This window comes from Nycticebus coucang, chromosome 9, assembly GCF_027406575.1.
Source record: "Nycticebus coucang isolate mNycCou1 chromosome 9, mNycCou1.pri, whole genome shotgun sequence".
In the NCBI taxonomy this organism is placed as follows: Eukaryota; Metazoa; Chordata; class Mammalia; order Primates; family Lorisidae; genus Nycticebus; species Nycticebus coucang.
Window position 1 is genome coordinate 36,782,058 of NC_069788.1, and position 8,363 is coordinate 36,790,420.

The following is an 8,363-nucleotide window of genomic DNA, read 5'->3' on the forward strand; positions in this document are numbered from 1 at the left end:
GGAAGTAGAATGGAGGTCACATAACCAGGCTTTAACGTGCTAATACAAAGCACCCTTAAAACTTGGTGAGAAAGTCAGCCTCTGAGATAGCTACCATGTAAAGGGACTGGCTCAATGATTGTCAGTGTTCTTCCAGAAAATGAAACCACTAAGAGGTAAGATATCTGAAGACAGACCCATTTGAAAAGATTACTTGTAAATCAAGTTGAAGACAAAGAAATAGGTACTAAGCAAGCACCAAAAAATATCCTGAACGATGAAAAAGAAACTAAGGGAGTAGAGACACTGTGTAATGTCTACAAGTATTTTGATCGCTAAAGAGCCACATTCTTATTTGGAGAATGTTAGTTAGGCATTTTTAGAACATGATGAAATACCTCTCAGACAATATAATTCTTTCTTTCCTAAATCTTAGAATTACTAGTTTCACTTCCCAAATACCCTAACTGTAAAAGTGACACCTGGAACAAAGGTACAAGTACTCTATTTTTTTTTTTTGAGACAGAGCCTCACTATATCGCCCTCGGTAGAGTGCTATGGTGTCATAGCTCACAGCAACCTCAAACTCCCAGGCTTAAGCAATTCTCTTGCCTCAGGGTCCCAAGCAGCTGGGACCACAGGCGCCTGCCACAACACCCAGCTATTTTTTGTTGCAGTTGTCATTGTTGTTTAGTTGGCCCAGGCTGGGTTCGAACCCGCCAACTTCAGTGTAACCACTGTGCTACGGGTGCTGAGTCCAAGTACTCTTATACTCCAAAATATTATACATTTGTCTCACCATAAGTCACACTAATCAATCACCAGTGTGATATACAGTATTTATCAGTCCTTTATGAGTAAGGTTAACTTGAGTCAGGTGTAAGACAATCAAGACGTACAGAGACTGGGAGCCAGAGCAAAGGGCATGATGCTTTGGAGGGATGGTTCACATGGGGCCTGGTGAAAACTTGGTAAGTTGCTGGGCGCGGTGGCTCACACCTGTAATCCTAGCACTTGGGAGGCTGAGGCAGATGGATTGCCTGAGCTCACAGGTTCAAGACCAGCCTGAGCCAGAGCAAGACCTCATCTCTAAAAATAGCTAGGCATTGTGGCAGGAGCTTGTAATCTTAGCTACCCAGGAGGCGGAGGCAAGAGAATCGCTTCAGCCCAAGAGTTTGAGGTTGCTGTGAGCTATGGTGCCACATCACTCTACTGAGGGCAACAAAGTGAGAGTCTGTCTCAAAAAAACAAAAACAAACAAACAAAAAAAACAACTTGGTAAATTATTCCTGTCCCACCACAGGCATGCATCAAAACTCAGGAAATCATATTCCCTTCTGAATTTGCCCTTTCTCTCCAGTTTCTCTGTTTGTAGCACCCACCATTTACCTGGACCAATCCCCTGGATATTTTAGGTTTGTCAAGCTATTAAAATATTGGGGCTAAGAAAAATGATAGCTTGAAATATGGCACACTGGGCGGCACCTGTGGCTCAAAGGAGTAAGGCGCTGGCTCCATATGCCAGAGGTGGCAGGTTCAAACCCAGCCCCGGCCAAAAAAAAAAGAAAAGAAAAGAAAAGAAATATGGCACACTGACCTGCTGAACTTAAGAAGCATTCCTTTATTTATTTATTTATTTGTTGTTGTTGTTGTTGCAGTTTGGCTGGGACCAGGTTTGAACCTGCCACCCTTGGTATATGGGGCTGGTGCTCTACTCACTGAGCCAGAGGTGCTGCCCCATATTTATTTATTTTTTGAGACAGAGTCTCACTTGGTCACCCTTGGTAGACCGTAGCATCATAACTCACAGCAACCTCCAATTCTTGGGCTTAAGTAATTCTCTTTTTTTTTTTTGTAGAGACAGAGTCTCACTTTATCCCCCTAGGTAGAGTGCCGTGACGTCACACAGCTCACAGCAACCACCAGCTCTTAGGTTTAGGCGATTCTCTTGCCTCAGCCTCCGGAGCGGCTGGGATTACAGGCGCCCGCCACAACACCCGGCTATTTTTTTGTTGCGGTTTGGCTGGGGCTGGGCTTGAACCCGCCACCCTCGGTATATGGGGCCAGCACCCTACTCACTGAGCCACAGGTGCCGCCCCCTTAAGTGATTCTCTTAAGCCTCCCAAGTAGCTGGGACTACAGGTGCCCACTACAAGGCCTGGCTATTTTTTAGAGATGGGGGTCTCGATCTGGCTCAGGCTGGTCTTGAACTCATGAGTTCAGGTAATCCACCCGTCTTGGCCTACCAGGGTGCTAGGATTACAGGCATGAGCCACCATGCCTGGCCTCTAAAGAAGCAGTCTTTTTTTTTTTTTTTTTGTAGAGACAGTCTCACTTTATGGCCCTCGGTAGAGTACCATGGCATCACACAGCTCACAGCAACCTCCAACTCCTGGGCTTAAGCGATTCTCTTGCCTCAGCCTCCCGAGTAGCTGGGACTACAGGCGCCCGCCACAACGCCCGGCTATTTTTTGGTTGCAGTTCAGCCGGGGCTGAGGTTTGAACCCGCCACCCTCGGTATATGGGGCTGGCGCCTTACCGACTGAGCCACAGGCGCCGCCCTGAAGAAGCAGTCTTAAGGTCTCTCTAACCTTCCCCTACACCCTATTTCTTTTTTTTTTTTTGCAGTTGTTGGCTGGGGCTGGGTTTGAACCTGCCACCTCTGGCATATGGGGCTGGCGCCCTACACCTTTGAACCACAGGCACTGCCCACACACCCCATTTCTTAATCCTCTCTCTCTACCAAAGTACAGGATGAATCTATTCTCTGAGGTTCTCTTATCTACCTAAAAACAAGACTCCCAGAGAGAAACACAATCGCCCCCCGCCCCCCATGAAATCTCATTATCTGTCACAGAAAAGAAGACTGAAAAATGCAACTATTCCCAGATGGACTTTTCCCCAAGATAATGTCTGCTTGTCACTCAAATTCCAAAGAGAATCATTTACAAGTTAATTTCTGCCTCCTGGACCATTTATTCTCCCTAAAAATCATTTGTTACCCCTCAAAACTGCTATACCCACCGGCTCCTCTCCCCCTATGAAGAAGGGTATATGAGCACCTGGACCTCATTAGGTTATTGGGTAATCACTCTCCTGCTAGTCCCTCATGAATGAATCTGTATGCCTTTTTGTTTGTTTTTTGAGACAGAGTCACACTATGTCACCCTGGGTAGAGTGCCTTGGCGTCACAACTCACAGGAACCTCAAACTCTTGGGCTCAAGTGATCCTCTTTTTTTTTTTTGTAGAGACAGAGTCTCACTTTATGGCCCTCGGTAGAGTGCCGTGGCCTCACACAGCTCACAGCAACCTCCAACTCCTGGGCTTACGCGATTCTCTTGCCTCAGCCTCCCGAGTAGCTGGGACTACAGGCGCCCGCCACAACGCCCGGCTGTTTTTTGGTTGCAGTTCGGCCGGGGCCGGGTTTGGACCCGCCAACCTCGGTATATGGGGCCAGCGCCTTACCGACTGAGCCACGGGCGCCGCCCTATTTCTTTTATTTTTATTTTTTTTAACTTGATATATTTCATTCTATGCTATCTCATTTTCAAAATATGCTGTTAGAAGAATTTCATGACCCATTAAATGGAGGTGACCCTCGTTTGAAAAACACTGCTTAAAATAAATAGATGACTCCCTTCTCTATGCATTTGATACATACCTCTATTATCCTATTTAACACACTCTACTGTAATTATCTGTTTACAGTCTGTCTTCACCCCCTACTCCCCTCCCCCAAATAGGCACACACCACAACCAAGTCAGCACGTCTTTCTGCAGTTACACAGCCGTCAACAAATGCAGAAATGAGAAATTGGAGAAAGAATACTTTAATTGCTTTGCTTTGCTTTGCTGGCGTCGATTTTTCTTTTTCTTTTCTGGTTACAGATCACAGAATAGTTTATTGGCAACTCACAAGAGGCTGGGCCTGGGAATTACATTAGCGTCCACCCTTCAGTTAACGGCAATTTTTAAAAACAGCCATTGTATCGCAGCACCGTTTAACCAAAGTGTAAAGTATTCTCCCCCTCAAAAATAAAAACCACATCCACGCAAAACCATCAGAAAATATTTTGCCGAGTTGCTAGCTTGCCAAGATAGTGCATATGTGGGCAAACAAATCTCTCACTTAGATATTTAGAAGCAAATATTCAAAAACCTCAAAACCCTCCTTCCGTACCACTTCAGAAAGGAAACCCCCGCGGGGAGGGGGGAGGGGGTGCAGCTACAGAGGCCTCTCTGTGCTGTCTGAAGCTCCATTTCTCACTAGGCTGTCCCCATCAACACAAACACATGAGAAAAGTAGAAAAAAAAACACAAAACCAAAAACCAAAAGAAGCCAGAGCAGCGAAAATGAACGGCGGTAATGAACCCGGGCGGTAAGTTCCGGGGCGAATTGTACCTGTGACGGTTGCGCGGGGCGAGAGAGTGGCCCGCAGGGGGAGGGATCCTTGCTATGTGGCACGTGGCTACATCCACAGGAAACCTGCCTGCAACACCCCCCAACTCTGCACACCGCCCATTTGCAGCATCGTCATTTGAGTGATGCTAATTTACTCAATGTCCTTGTAAACGTTCTTACAGAGATTAAATGAAAATCTATTGCGGCTTGGGGAAGCTGGCCCCGGGGCAGGCTAGAAGGGGAGGAGGGACCTGGCAGTCCTCAAGTGTCTGTGAAATGCTCTGGGAGGGGGAGGAGAGGGCAGGCAGTGCTGTCCAAGGAGTGGAAAGAAGGGCAGGCACTCAAAAGCTGGATTTTAAAGGACGAATAAGAGTTCTCCAAATAATGTGGGGAAAGAGAGAAGAGGCCCTTATATGTGGGGATGCCCTTAAATATAAATGGAGGGGGACTGGCAGATGGTGAGGGGCTTTGCACACCATGGCCAAGAATCTGGATGACCCTTTAGGCTGCTGCTTTCCACACTGCTGGTCACAATGCAATCAGCTGTGAAATTCATAAGCTTGGCACCAGCTTTTATCAAAACTGAAAGATCTTAGGCCGGGCAGGGTGGCTCACGCCTGTAATCCTAGCACTCTGGGAGGCCAAGGTGGGTGGACTGCCTGAGCTCACAGGTTCCAGACCAGCCTGAGCCAGAGTGATAACCTGGGCTCTAAAAAATAGCCAGGCCTTGCCTTGGGAGCCTGTAGTCCCAGCTACTCGGGAGACTGAGGCAAGAGAATTGCTTAAAACCAAGAGTTGAGGCTGCTGTGAGCTGTGACACCAGAGCGCTCTACCCAGGCAACAAAGTGAGACACTGTCTCAAAAAAACAAAAACAAAACAAAACTGAAAGAGCCTAGATTAAAAGATATCAGAATACTGTGAGTAGGGCGCAGGTCTCATACACCGAGGGTGGTGGTTTCAAACCCGGCCCCGGCCAAACTGCAACAAAAAATAGCCAGGCGTTGTGGTGGGCACCTGTAGTCCCAGCTGCTCAGGAGGCTGAGGCAAGAGAATCACCCTAGCCCAAGAGCTGGAGGTTGCTGTGAGCTGTGACTCCAGATCACACTCTACCCATGGCGATAAAGTGAGACTCTGTCTCTAAAAAATAAAACAAACAACAACAAAAATGTCTAGACAAAGAGGACCCAATAAGAAAATGCTATGAACAGACTTGAATTCCATGAGGATAAGTGGGGTTGCACTATGAAAGGTGAGTGGACAGAGGGAGGGCTCTGAAGACACGTGTATTGCATTTGTGTGAGGCTTCCTCACCCTTCCTAATGTCGTGAGCCTTTAATACAGTTCCTGTGGGTAGCGACCCGCAGGTTGAGAACCGCTGCCCTAGACAGTGAGCCCCTTAAAGGCATGCAGCTCTGAGTTCCCAGCACCTGGCACACAGTAGGCAGTAAGAAATGTTTGTTGAGGGCGGCACCTGTGGCTCAAAGAAATGTTTATTGACTGACCGTGTGGTAACTGACCCTCAATGACTTCCAAAGAGCCTCATCTCCAGGTATTCTTACCCTTGGGCATCCTGCCCTCTTCCCCCAACAATGTACAAGGGTTGGTCTGTACAGAATAGGGCAGAAGCTCCAGCTTCCATATGGACTACTGCTCTCTGGATCATTCTCTCTGGGAGAAGTTGGCTGCCATATCATGAGGATGCTCGGTCTGTGGAGAGACTCAATATAGTGAGGAACTGAGGTCTCCAGCCAATACCCAGTGAGGCTTCCAGCTGACAGCCAGATAACTATATGGGTAAGCTTGCAAGCAGATCATCCCCCAGCCCACCCTTCACATGACTGCAGCCCCAGGGGTCAGCTTCACTGGAGACTCAGAGACAGGAACAGTCAGCTAAGCTATTCCTGGATTCCTGCCTCACTGAGCTGTGATATAATAAAAGGTTTGTTGTTTTAAGCTGCTACATTCTAGGGTACTTTGTTATATAGCAATAGATAACTAATACACTAGGTTAACATGAATCTAAAAGTGTTTAAAGTATGCTAGACTTATTCATCATTTACTGACTTTTTTTCTCAAAGAATCTGTCACATCACATCTTTAGGTGCCTGCCCCAACTGGACGAATCGATCCTCTCTGTTGGGTGTTAGTACTTGGGACCTAGAAACAGGGTCAGCTGTGGAGAGCAGACTACAAGGCCGGAACAACCAAGGTTGTCATTTTGGAGCAGCTGAAATAGGGCCTGGGGAAGTGGATGGGCAGAGGAAGGTCAGTGTGTCAGAAGAAAACAAATTCTCAAGGAGTGTGGTGCAAGGGCAGAGGGAAGGAGAAAGTGCCTGATGATAATCGAAGTCCCAACACCTGGCTGGCTTTCTAGCTTGGGGCCTAAAAGTTTCCTTTTCCTGGGCGGCACCTGTGACTCAAAGGAGTAGGGCACCGGCCCCATATAGTGGAGGTGGTGGGATCAAACCCGGCCCCGGCCAAAAACTGCAAAAAAGTTTCCTTTTCCTGATAATTATTCCTCATTTTAACTCATCTTCCAGTTAGTTCCTTTTCTTGCAACCCAAAGATCAGGCTAGGGGGGCACCTCCTACTGTGGCCACCTATCGCTCCAGAGAATAACAACTCATCAGAGACTAAAGCTTTATTAGTATTGTTATGCAAGAACTGCCATTGATTAAGGTCCTTTGAGACGAGACTATCCAACTCTTTTTGCCTTAACTCCATTTTCACCAAGTAATCCTTTGATTATTAATGTCCATCAATTTCAAAAGCAGTGTTCTGGCCAGCTAACTGAATCATTCCAGTGATTGGGTCAGTTCATGTCCCTTATAAATTCACAGATTGGCTTTCAAGTACAAATCATTCTTAAGTAACCTCCATTTCATTTCCCTTGCTCTTGGTCAAACCCTATCACTTATCCAATGAACCGTTACAATAGCTTCCAATGGTACTTCCCTTACTCCCATCCATTCTTTTCACCTAAAAACACAAATCTGATGCCTCACTCCCTGCTCAAAATCCAAGCAATTTCACATTGACGTAGGCTTCCAGCCCCATTTCCACTGTGTCTCCTCCAGACTCTCCACTCTTGCCCCATGACCTCACTCAGAATTTCTCTAATACAACTGTCGCCCATCCAACTCTGCCTGGTTTCTTTCTGTTGCCTGGCAATCCTTTCCTCTGGGCACCACCTCTGCCTGCCAACTTTTCCCTCCTCTTTCCTTTGTACTTCCCTAGAACTCCCTTCCTCCTTGATAACACATACACTAGTTGACTAATAATTAGTTGTCTTCATGTCTGTCCCTGGACTGTAAGCCTTGATGAGACAAGGACCCCAGGGCCAACTACAGCTTTTTTTCCCCCCCCAGGAAGAGTCTCATTCTGTCATCCTGGGTAGAGTGCCATGGTGTCATCATAGTTTACAGCAACCTCAAACTCTTGGGCTCCAGCAATCCTCTTGCTTCAGCCTCCCTGGTAGCTGGGACTACAGGTGAGAGCTACCATGCCTGGCTAGTTTTTTTGTATTTAGTAGAGATAGGGTCTCACTCTTGCTCAGGCTGGTCTTGAACTCCTGAGCTCAAGTAATCCACCCGCCTTGACCTTCCAGTGTTGGGATTACAGGTGTGAGCCACTATGCCCAGCAGCTATAGCAGTTTGCATCAACATGTTATTTTTATTTTTTATTTTTGAGACATAGTCTCACTTTGTCCCCCTTGGTTCAGTGCTATGGTGTCACAGCTCACAGCAATCTCAAACTCTTGGGCATAAACGATCCTCTTGGCTCAGCCTCCCAAGTAACTGGGACTATGGGCACCCACCACAAAACCCAGCTAGTTTTTCTTTTTTTTTTTTTTTTTTTGTAGAGACAGAGTCTCACTGTACCGCCCTCGGGTAGAGTGCCGTGGCATCACACGGCTCACAGCAACCTCTAACTCCTGGGCTTACGTGATTCTCCTGCCTCAGCCTCCCGAGCAGCTGGG